This window comes from Syngnathus scovelli, chromosome 3 (assembly GCF_024217435.2).
Source record: "Syngnathus scovelli strain Florida chromosome 3, RoL_Ssco_1.2, whole genome shotgun sequence".
Lineage (NCBI taxonomy): Eukaryota > Metazoa > Chordata > Actinopteri > Syngnathiformes > Syngnathidae > Syngnathus > Syngnathus scovelli.
The window spans coordinates 4,951,009-4,963,699 of NC_090849.1; the positions used below are offsets into that span (position 1 = coordinate 4,951,009).

The 12,691-nt window shown below is 44.4% G+C and overlaps 1 long non-coding RNA gene across 2 annotated transcripts; it reads left to right on the forward strand.

Annotated features, from left to right (window-relative positions):
- On the forward strand, nucleotides 1-6,437 carry LOC125993662 (uncharacterized). Of its 2 annotated transcripts, XR_011086622.1 has the most exons (6): nucleotides 1-920; nucleotides 1,274-1,341; nucleotides 3,747-3,975; nucleotides 5,190-5,268; nucleotides 5,344-5,415; nucleotides 5,607-6,437. It is a non-coding gene; the product is annotated as an uncharacterized lncRNA (long non-coding RNA). The 2 variants fall into 2 exon arrangements; XR_011086621.1 differs by lacking the exons at nucleotides 1-920; nucleotides 1,274-1,341; nucleotides 3,747-3,975 and having other exon boundaries at nucleotides 4,838-5,268.
- Nucleotides 6,438-12,691: the final 6,254 nt, after the last annotated feature.

A 12,691-nucleotide genomic window follows, 5' to 3' on the forward strand; every position in this document is an offset into this window, starting at 1 on the left:
TTACGGACAGAGGGGACCGGGTGGTGCAAGTAAACAATACTGATCTAAATGGATTTTATTATGGTGACTGCGAGGGGTAAGTTTAATAATATCATTGTATAAGGGGGCCGCCATGACCTTTCGCAAGGGCTTATGGGTACTTCCTGGTTGCTAATGCTTGTTAGCTGCAGTACGCGCAGGACGATATCGCCCCAAATAGGTAACTACTTCAATGATCGCTATTAAATTGGTGGATAAATGGGACCGGGTATCAATAAAGGAACGGTGTCAAGAGGTGGAATTAAAATGTATTTGATTCTTATTAATTATGGAACGTTTTCGGTAATATTAGTGTCTAGGGGAGACGCCATTGGACTTTGCTGGGGCTTATGGGTACTTCCGCATTGCTAACGCTCATAACATTAGCTACGATACGCTTATAGTGATTTCGTTACAAATATACGATCGTATTAATGTTATAAATTAATTCTACGAATGAATGGGATCGGGTAACACACTTTAATAATACCAGGGGGTTTAGGAGAATTTTTATTCCATATTGATCGTTTATTTGGGCGAGGTGAGGTTTTGGCAGATAGGAGCATTACAGAAAAAAGAGCCGCCGGAGTAATTGACAGGAGTTTACGAGTATTTCCGGGGGGCGGGGCTTAGGGGGATCGCGATTTACGTAGATGAATGTATTTTTAAATATATGATTTGATTTAGATTATGAATTCAATTTACATTTAAATGTTTCACGACTAACCCAATTAAACGGTACCAATAGGTTTTGCCGAATTTTTTAGTGCTTATCAGTTAGATGTGGTAACGTGATTGGATGACGAGAGCCGTCAGTTGCTTCGCTGAGGCTCGTGGGGGGTGGCGTTCGGCGGTGGCACTGTGACTCAGGAGAGTGGCACTGGGGAAGACCTTCTTTCCAGGTAAGTTGTACGATTCTTCCGATTCTTTGAGAGAAACAGGTGAACCCTTTTTAATCGCTAAAGCTACGTTATGCGGTACTACGCTATGCTAGACTTTATTGGGATAGGATATGCGGGAGTATGCTAAGCTAAAAGAGAACGAAAAGAAATGTTGGATTTTGTCCACAGTTTAGGGAGCGCGTTATCTGCGCCTCACGGCAAAAGCCTTTGCCAATCACCTGTTATCTAATTTACTCACTGCGTGCTCGTTTGATTTCTTCAGATTTAGGAAAATGCAAAGACACTGAAGCAGAAATTAGACTTAGATTGGTTGAGTTCAATCACAATTCTTGTTCAAAAAGCTCTGTTTTCAGGAAAGTACAATACAGCGCTGGGCTCTTCAAGAGCGGAAAGTCTACATTCAGAAAAGGCAAAGTCCAAGGTTGTTAGACCAGTTTTATATTCAGTAGCACATTGTGGGCCGGGATTGATGGGCGATGAGTCTTCGGGGTGGGGCAAGTTCGAAGGAGAGTCTGCTTCCATGGGAGTGGTGCTGGTTATGGGCGATTCGGTGTGTTGGTGGGGGGCTGTTGGTGTGTGTGTGTGTGGAGGGGGCTGTTGTCTTCCATCCCGTCTCTCGGCCTTGGCGATCATCTTTGGCCGAGTTCTCGGGTGGCTCCTTCTGGCACCTGCTGGTTTCATCTCCACGTGACCTTCCTGTGAACATTCTCCTCCAATCTTGGACATACACTATCGTACCTCATTCTTCCAATTGTGTCATCTTGTGCGAATTTATGTTAGCTTTTGGCTGTGACATCATTATATTATTGCTCTTACCTGACTATGTAAAGTTTGTGCTTTTGATACTTCATGTCTTTGCTTACGTCATTATATTCTTAGTTTAATCATGTTTCCAACCGTATCTTTTCTTTGTTAGGCCAAAATATTTCCCTCTGTGCAGAACGTTCAGTAGTAATCAAAAACTGGCGTCTAGCATTAGTCAAAACATAAGATACAATCAAGTACTGAACGGTCAAGACGACTCTGGCTGTGTCCATGATTCAGAGAAAAAAACATCAGGCATGCATTCCACAGTTCCTTAAGGGTCATTAAGCTATTTAGGCAATATATCAAAAGTCATTTCAAGATTCAAGAGTTTTTTATTCGCCATGTTTGAGCGTGCCAAACAAGGAATTTGACTTCGGTAAATCACAGCCTCTGTTCAACATTTAGGTGACTAACAACAACACTCAGGACATGTGAAGAACGAAAGATATTCTCAAACACCCCCTGATCTTAAACTGATCTTAAACTCCCAAGAGGGCAAGGAAAAACTCAAAACTCCAGCTAGGGGAAATGAGAAACCTTGAGAAGAGACCACAGATGGGAGGGTCCCTCGTCTAGGATGACCAGGCTGCAATGGATGCAGAGAGGACACATAGTACAAACAGTGTAGACAAAAGAGGTGTGGAAAGCGGGATGTTATTGCACAGTAATGACTCTAAGAGTGGTGTGAGTTCATCAGAGCGACAGCCTGGGGGAAGAAGCTGTCTCTGTGTCTGCTGGTTTTAGTGTACAGAGCTCTATAACGGCGTCCGGAGGGGAGTAGTTCAAACAGGCTGCAACCTGGGTGCGAAGGGTCTGTTGAGATGTTACTTGCACGTTTCCTGGTCCTGTTATTTCAAAGTCCTCAGAAATATATCAGATCATAAAGTTATAAAAACCTTTCTCATCACCACTTATCAAAAATGTCTAGTTATGTCTTCTTTATTGATTTGGTGTGTAGGTATAATTATATGCTTAAAATGTTTCTTTTATTTATTTAATATGTGAATATACTTGTCTGCTTATGTACTTTATTCAATGAGGTTTGAGCATATCTGTTTTTGTAGCGAGGCAGGACTTTTTGTATTTCGACCTCATTCCTTCAGAAAAGAAAGAAAATATTAAATTGCCGGATGAATGGGACCGGATATCAGTAAAGGAACGGGTTCAAGAGGTGGAATTAAAATTTATTGGATCCTTATTAATTTATGGAACGGCTTTGGTAATATTAGTGTCTAGGGGAGAGGCCATTGGGTTTTACTGGGACTTACGTGTACTTTCGCAGAGCTAACGCTCATAACATTAGCTACGATACGCTTACGGGGATTTGGTTACAAAAAAAAAAAAAATCATCTATGATTCTCCATGGAATGCTCATAAAAAATGCTTCAGGACAGTCAAGGTGTTCATGACAAGTTTCAAAGGTGCGAGCTTTGACTTGTCAAACGGGGCGATGTTGGTATTTAATAACACAAGTAATTAAACTGTTGACAAGACTAATTGCTTTGATAATGACCTCACTGAAAAGTGACTGTTTGTGTTCCACTATCGAAACAATAACAGGAAGAACTGGAAATGTAACAATCATTTTTTTGTGAGAGTTCAGAGAGTTTGCAGAGGTGGTAAAAATGCAAAAGTACTCCCATTTCCTATTGAAGTAGAATTACAATTTTTTTTTTTTTACTATTGAAGATAGGAAAATGCGCATCCACGGGTTTTTGGGGTTTCGTTCGAAGTCACAAAATCTTTGCTGACAATTTTAGTAAAGGAACATGTTCAAAACACTGTACAGTGCTTTCTTGGCCTTTCCATTTATTTCATTGTCAAAAGATTTGAGACATGTTTTGAGTTATGAGCATGGTCACCCAAAAAATTAAACTCGTAAATCAAGGCAACGCTGTTTTTAGTATTGTAATTTGGCAAGATGTGATGCCAAGATATAATGGACTAAAATTGTGAATTTAATGGATAAGGTGGGGTGTTGAAATGAAATTTCGCCGTAATCTCTCTGTTTGTGCATAGGTCACATGACGGCGTCAACTTAATCCTCATTAAGCGTAGTAACAATGAATGCAGGAAGAGGCTGCTGCAGTGACGACGAACGCCGGCTCACTATTTGGCAGGAAACGGCTCCTCTCGGCGGATTCCAAGAAAGCCTCAAGCGTCCCAGAAGTTCAAACTCATGACGAACAGTCTCCACCCCTGGTGACGTGACGTGACCGCTCCTGCGCTGTTGTCCACGAGATAAAAGGCAAGAGACTTCATGATGACCAGATAGCGTTTTCTCCAGCCAACATTCTCTGTACCACTTATCTTCACTAGGGTTTCAAATATGTTAATATTTATAATACTGATACCGAATTTGAAGGATTGGTCACATAGTTCACACGCTTAATTTTTTTGAAAAGGAAAATTTCAATAAAATTTTGAATTTGACTCCTTTAAACTTTAAAAAAATTCAATATCTTACAAATTATTTACAGAAAGAAGTCTCTCTCTCAGACAGACAGACAGACAGAGAGAGAGTTAGAGAGACAGACAGACAGACACATAGATAGACAGATAGATAGATAGATAGATAGATAGATAGATAGATAGATAGATAGATAGATAGATAGATAGATAGATAGATGCATAGATGCATAGATACATACATGGATGTTAAAGTGTACACCGTATTTTTTTGTTAGTTTCAGTTTTTTTTAAGATGACTATGTATCGTAGCTTGTTTTTTAATATAAAAAGAGCATGTATAGTAAGGCTTTTTAGTAAATAAAAAGAGCATGTATAGTAAGGCTTTTTAGTGAAAAAATGACCATGCATAGTAAAACCTTTTTGTGAAAAAATGACCATCCATACACAGTAAGGCTTTGTTTTTTTCTTTTTTTTAATAAAAATAAAATTTCAATGCAAGTCATGTGAGGGCGCCCGAGTGCCTTAAGCTGTAGTCAAGAAGAAGAAGAAGAAGAGTCGTTTCACCCCTGTGTTTGGGCCGTGGAGTCGGAGGAAAGATGGCGAGCTCCAAGGTGAAGCAGGACATGCCTCCTCCTGGGGGTTATGCCGGCTTCGACTAAAAGCGAAATTTACTCAAAAGAGGACTCTCGGGTACACGCACCACACTCTCATCTTGCAAAGTTTGCAACAACTAAGTACACAAAGCGCCTCGGACTACCCTTACTTAAAGCGGCTCAATGCTAATGCTAACAAGCTACAGCGATGAGTTTCATGCAAAAATAACAATGACTTTTGTTTCAAATTTAACTTTATTTGCACAAATATGATAATAATTGTTACTTACCTCTCAATGCTGCATACGAAGGTCTCCTCGCGCGAGATTACCTCTATTTTGAGTTCTCTTTAATGCAGCTGTCATAAATACGTGATATTGGATCATTTCCTGTTGCGTTTGCCACAGTTACGAATAAATAATCTTTGCAATTACACTCACAAATCCCTATTCAACAGGTTACAGCATGTTTGGCATTGGCATCGGCATCATGATATTCGGCTACTGGAGAATTTTTAAGTGGAACCGTGAGAGGAAGTAGGTTGTTGTATTTTAGGAAAACCGCTGCATCTGAAACACTGAGGTCAATGTTTGACCTTTTCTGATTCACAGGCGCTTGCAGATCGAGGAGCTGGAAGCCAGGATAGCCATGATGCCGCTATTGCAGGCGGAGCAAGACCGCAGGTGATGGTCTTGCTTTGTCATGTTTAAGCAATTAAAAGGCAACACTTAAGTAGAAACACGCATCAGTCGCACGTCCCAATACTTTTGTTCAATTGAAAAATGGGTCGCTTCAAACTAAAGGTTCTGTTTTGAGTTAAGTGAGATAATAGAATTAAGTAAAAGCTAGAATTCCCTTTTTTTTTTTTTGTCAGATATTCAGCCAAATTGCTGTTCCAATAATTTTGGAGAGGACTGTACTGTGACGGAGAACCGGCTGGAAGTCTCCTGGAAGCGCAGCGGGCCGTGGAAACCGCGTAGCCGAGGTGCCGGAAGCCTCCTCGGGCGTCAAGAGTGAGGAGCAACGCACCCCCGAGAACCGGCTGGAAGTCCCATGGGTCCTCCACCCACCTTTAAAAAGACGTCAAGTCAGCCTACCTTAAGAGTGTCACAGTTATTCCCGCCGTTTGGCCGGCTGGGTTATTTTCTCGCCGCGTCCGCCAGAGGGAGGCAATTCCCCGCTACAGCTTCACCGGCAGCGCTGGAAAGTCGCTCCATCTGGTACCTCGCACGGCTCTCATCTTCCTTCCGCACGGACTTCCGAGCGCTCGGGGAGACGCTCGGAAGCTGCCGGTGCCGCCGTGGCGGGGAATTGCCTCGCTCTGTCGGACGCGGCGAGTAAAAACACCACCTGTCGCACTTAGCGCACACTCTCGCGTTGCTACGCCTCCCGTGGCACTTTAAGCAGCCGAACGGCGGGCGTAACTCTAACTCTCTTAAGGTAGGCTCACTTGACATTTTTTTAACGGCTCGCAGAGGCGACCGGGACCACCGGGAGGCCGTGAGCGCGCGCCGGGTAGCCGGAAATAGCTCCAAGACGAGCGGATCGGCTGTTTGTAAGCACCGCGGATGAGATTGCGGAGCCTCATTCGACTTCCAGCGGCCGGTGCACTCGCGCACGCCGCCCGGCACCGCCGAAAGGCCGTGCGCATGCGCCAAGTGGCCGAAAATGGCCCCGGGTTAGGGGGTTAGGGTTGGGGTTAGGGTTAGGGTTAGGGGGGGGTTAGGGGGTTAGGGTCAGGGGTTAGGGTCAGGGGTTAGGGTTTAGGGTTGGGGGGGGGGGGTTAGGGTTGGGGGTTAGGGTTAAGGGTTTAGGGTTAAGGGCTGGGGTTAGGGTTGGGGTTAGGGGGTTAGGGTTAGGGGGTTAGGGTTGGGGTTAGGGTTGGGGTTAGGGTTGGGGTTAGGGATGGGGTTAGGTTAGGGTCGGGGTTAGGGTTAGGGGTTAGGGTTTAGGGGTAGGGTTAGAGGGTTAGGGGTTAGGGTTGGGGTTAGGGTTTGGGTTAGGGTTAAGGGTTGGGGTTAGGGTTGGGGTTAGGGGTTAGGGTTGGGGTTAGGGTTGCGGTAGGAGCCCCCCTTCCTGTTGGAAGCAGGGGCAAAAGGGTTAGGGTTGGGGTTAGGGTTAGGGGTTAGGGTTAGGTTTTGAGTACAGAGACTCACTCCAAAAGGAGCGAGGAGGTGCACGGACCTCCCGGTCCCAGGATCCCCTTTCCTCCCTGTCCAAAAAATTGGGCGGTTGACGTGGTCCCCTCCGACCACGACTAACCACCGTCCACTCTGTCATTGTTGTCTTTTTAACTTATTTAATTGTGAAATTTTACTGTATTTTTAACTCTATTTATTTACCAAAGCATTTAATGTACTAATTTGCCAATGAAATCCAATTCAATCCCTTTATTTATTCACGTATTTATTGAGACCCCCAAATCAATAAAGTCCCCAATAACCCAAACCCAGTGTATTGTGCCAAAAACAAACAAATTTCTTTTTAAATGAACTGAAACAAATACGACGTTTCGACCTTAATCGGTCTTCATCAGGTACTATGAAAACAAAATAAATGAAAAAAAATGAAGAAAACCCCCAAAAAATATATCAGTGGAAGAGTTGGGTTAGGGTTAGGGGTTAGGGTTGGGGTTAGGGTTAGGTATTTTGAGTTTTACTCGCTAAACCTTCCCCAAAGGGTCCGCCGACCCTGTCGGTTAGATAGAAGGCAACGGAAGGCACGGGCCTACGCATGTCTCACCAGTAAACCCCGCCGTACCAGGTCACATAAAATCTGGATTGGGTACGAAGGACGGCGAAGTGAGAATGCACCTCTGCCAGAACCTCCCCCGAGTAGCTGAGGGTTAGGGTTAGGGTTGGGGTTAGGGTTGGGGTTAGGTTTAGGGGTTGGGGTTAGGGGTTGGGGTTAGGAGTTAGGGTTAGGGTTAGGTTTATAACGTTATCTCGCTACACATTCCCCAAAGGGTCCGCCGACCCAGTTGGTTAGATAGAAGGCAGCGGAAGGCACAGGCCGGCGCATGTCTCCTTCAGTAAACCTCGCCGTACCGGAGTCGCATAAATTCTGGAATGGGTACGAAGGACAGCGAAGTGAGAATGCACCTCAACCAGAACCTTCCCCGAGTAGCTGAGGCGCTACCCAGGTCTTCGGCCAGCAAGATGGAAAAATAGTGAAAAGTGAGAGAAGAAAGCAACCTAAAGTCCTACCCTTGGATTATATTATGTCTATTAACTTTGAAGTATTTTTGACCTAATATCTTGTTTTTATATTCAACCAACAGCTTTCTTTAGAAGGGGTCCCATTAAGTCGTCCTTGTTGTGGGTAATTTGAGCGTCAGAATTTCGTAGACACGTCATCAGTAGTGGACCTTGGGGTCACAGAGTGTTTCGGCCATTATCACCAGACACCCTCGCCCAAGGGAGGCCCCGCCGGGGTTGATCGAGTCCCGGAGTGTGTCTACCTAGTCAATTAAAATTACAGTTATTTGTCAACTGCCCAGCTTTAACGCAGACAGAAAAGATCAATAGGTCAGTCTTTGCCTCTTTTAATTTTTTGATTCATTGAATTTAAACCATCATTACTCCCCTTTCGTCTTCGCCCTCGACATCCACTACCATCCTACCACCCAACGTCACCACCGGAGCCATTACTCCGGGGTCGCCGTACGGCGGCGGTCCAACATAGCTCACTCCGAGTTTCGGGGCACTCGGACACAGAAGACTTCCGGCTTCCGGGTTGTTCTGACAGATCGTCGCTCTTCGGACACAAAGTATGGCAGCGGACCAAGAGGTATGTACGGCTTCGTGCACCAACTGCACCCTTCTCTTAGAGAGGTTGTCTCTGCTAGAGGGACGTGTCCGCCAGTTAGAGCAGAATAGTGCGATAACAGTAGTTGCGGCGGACACAGACGCGGGCTGTAGTCAGCCCGCTAGCCCGTTTAGCATTAGCCCCAAGCGGCTTGCTAATCGCGATGAGCCAGGTAAGACGCATAGCCGTCCAAAGTCATCTCGGTCTGCTGGCCCTCGCACTTTGGTCATAGGCGACTCCATTACCCGCAACATTACGCTTAAAAATCCAGCCACGGTAATGTGTATTCCTGGGGGCAGAGCACCCGACATAGAAGCTAATCTTAGGGAGCTGACTCGCAATAGGCCTAGTCAACAGCGTAGTTCCAACAACACTAGCTACTCGGACATAGTGATACACGTCGGCTCCAATGATGTTAGGATGAGACAGTCAGAGATCACAAAGAAAAACATAGCGAGGACTTGTGATCTTGCCAGAAAGATGAGTCGGCATCGAGTATTTGTCTCTGGCCCCCTGCCTGGGAGAGGCACTGATGAGAGGTTTAGTAGATTAGTCTCCCTTAATCGATGGATGGCTGGGTTCTGTAAAAAGCAGGGACTGTATTTTATAGATAACTGGTCCTCCTTCTGGGGCCGCCCCGACCTGCTGAGGAAGGACGGCCTTCACCCTAACCGTGAAGGCGCCTTCACTCTTTCTAGGAATATAGATTACTGTTTGAGCCACTCATGACAGGTCACTTTAGAGCAGGTCAGGGCACAGGTGATTAGACCTCCTGTGAGGATGGGTTTGGAGTCTGTTAAGTTAAAGTTAACTAGCGCTAGGCTAGACTTTCAGCATACACATAGCTCCTCGTGTAGACTAGAGTGCGACAGTTTAAATAGTGCTGCAGTACACATAAACACACTTTCTACTGGGGTAGTAGACAAATCCAATCACTCCGCCCCGACCGGTCTTGCTGATGAAACGGTGCCTGTTTTAGATAACTTCACATGTGTAACAAATACTCATCATCAAATTCCCACGGTCGTTTCATCCCACTGCCCTAATAAACTTTTGAGAGGTGATATTAGGCCTAGAGAACACAATTTTACTCGCATCCCGTTTAAAAATCCTTCGATAGATACGCACCCTGATCAACCAATTACACTTAAATTCGGTTTTATGAATATTAGATCACTTCATACGAAAGCAGTTCTCGTTAATGACCTTATCACGGAACATAATCTAAACGTTTTTGGTCTTTGCGAGACCTGGTTAAAACCTAATGAACTGCTGCCACTTAACGAGGCCTCGCCTCCAAATTTTGTGAGCTCGCATGTGGCTCGTCCTCGAAAAAAGGGTGGGGGTGTCGCCCTCATCTCAAATTCTGAGCTTAGATTTAGGCCTCGCTCAATTCACGTATTTAAAACATTTGAAGTTCTCATTGTGCGATCCACTGCGTTACCGTCATTCTATCTTGTTGTTATTTACCGCCCACCCGGGGCTTACTCTGGCTTCCTGGATGAATTTTCAGAAGTTGTGGCTGATCTAGTGACAAATGCAGATAATATAGTTATCATGGGTGATTTCAACATCCACATGAATTCACCGTCGGAACCACTGACTTCGGCATTTCAAACTTTAATCGATACGTTTGGTTTTACGCAAGCTGTACAGGCAGCAACGCATAAGAATGGAAATACCTTAGATCTGGTATTATCCCGAGGACTAGCAACCTCAAATATAACAGTACTGCCATACACTACTGTTCTGTCTGATCATTTTTTAATAAAATTTGAAATTTTAGTTCCTTGTCAAAGACAAGAGAGCAATCAGAATTATAGCAGCCGTAAATTAAACTCCATGACTGCAACTGCGCTATCTGAGTTACTGTCGCCGGCAACCGCCATGTTTCCCGCGTACAGTGGCTCTATCGATAATCTTACAAATGAATTCAATGCGACATTATTAAAAGCCATCGACTCTGTGGCACCGCTACGTCTGAAAACTCGCCGTAGATGGCCAACTCCGTGGTTCACAGATGAAACACGTACGTTTAAACAATTATGTAGAAAGCATGAGCGCAGATGGCGTTTAACCAAACTTGAGGTTTTCCATCAGGCATGGAAGGACAGCCTCCTGAAATATAAAGATGCGCTTATTTTAGCAAAAACTCGTTATTTTTCGCAAGTCATTAATCTTAATAAAAATAATCTTAAATACTTATTTGATACAGTGGCAAAGCTAACTCTGCGCCAGCCGACCCCCGATAGCTCCTTCCACTCAGCTGACGAGTTTATGAAATTTTTTGCTCAAAAGATTGAGTCCATTAGGGACGAGATCAAGAATACCATGCCAATCGCTCCGCCGGTTACTAGCGCTGGGGATCATGCAATAACCCTCTCAAATTTTAAAAGCGTGTCCCTTGAAATGCTTACAAAATTGGTTAGTACGGCTAAACAAACAACATGTTTACTCGACCCGCTTCCAGCCAAACTACTTAAAGAATTATTTCCAATTTTAGGACCGTCCATCTTAAATATAATCAATCTGTCTGTTTCCTCTGGGATAGTGCCAATGGCCTTTAAAACCGCTATTATTAAACCACTACTTAAGCGAGCAAATCTTGACCCGGACTGTCTCAGTAATTATAGGCCAGTTTCAAACCTCCCATTCATAGCAAAACTTCTCGAAAAAGTAGTAGCACAGCAGCTTATTGATTACATGGTCGATAATAATCGATATGACTCTTTTCAGTCTGGTTTTAGAGCCAATCATTCTACAGAGACAGCACTTGCTAAAGTGACTAATGATCTCCTCATAGCTATGGATTCAAATACGGCGTCTGTATTGTTACTACTTGATCTTAGTGCTGCCTTTGACACTGTAGACTTCGATATTTTATTAGGGCGTCTTAAAAGTTGTGTTGGTATCTCAGGGTCAGCACTAAGCTGGTTCAATTCCTATCTATCAGGCAGGACGCACCGAGTGGTCCATGGTAATACGTCCTCTGAGCTTTATAATGTTACTTGTGGTGTCCCACAGGGATCGGTACTCGGACCGATTTTATTTAATATTTATATGATTCCGCTTGGGGGCATAATACGTAAATATAATATTAGTTTTCAATGCTACGCGGATGACACCCAATTATATATGCCGTTATCGATGACAGATCCACAGGACTGCTGTAATCTCGAGGCGTGCCTTGCGGAGATTAAGCAATGGATGTCTCTCAATTTCCTTCGTCTTAACCCGGATAAAACTGAGATGTTGATAATTGGTCCTACTCGTTATCAACATTTATTTAAGCAAACCACTATAACTATAGATAACCGTACTATCACTCAGAGTGATACAGCAACTAATCTCGGGGTAATATTTGACCAAACGCTCTCCTTTCAAAAACACATTAAGAATATAACCAGGATTGCGTTTTTTCACCTTCGTAATATTGCTAAGATTCGTCCTATCCTCTCGACTGGGGATGCGGAAACTATTATACATGCGTTCGTCACGTCGCGCCTGGACTACTGTAATGTATTGTTCTCTGGTCTTCCTAAATCCAGTATTAAAAGTCTACAGTTAGTCCAAAATGCCGCTGCGAGGCTGCTCTCACGGTCAAGAAAATTTGATCACATTACCCCAATATTAGCCGAATTACATTGGCTCCCGGTCCATTTAAGATGTGACTTCAAGGTTCTTCTACTAACCTATAAAGCACTGCATGGCTTAGCGCCTTCATATCTCGTCGACCTAGTCGTTCCTTATGTTCCGTCTCGTAACCTTCGTTCGCAAAACGCTAGTCTTTTAGTTATACCGAGGGCCAAGAAAATGTCTGCAGGGTCTAGAGCATTCTCTATTCGGGCTCCAGAGCTTTGGAATGCCCTACCAATGGATATTAGAACTACTACCTCAGTAGAAACATTTAAGACACGTTTAAAGACACATTTCTATGAGATGGCCTTTAACTAACTTGTGATGGCCGATTTGGCCGGAGTTTGTTCTGTTCTCTCTGCCCACCTCCTCCCCGGCTGGGGAGGGGGTTAGGTGGCTCGAATGCGGTTAGCGGCTGGCTGGATTCTCGGGGACCAGTTCGGGATGGGGGAGCTGCGGCTCGGCCCCCTTGAGGACACTGCCAGGACAATCGAGGACACCTCCGACATCCATTTT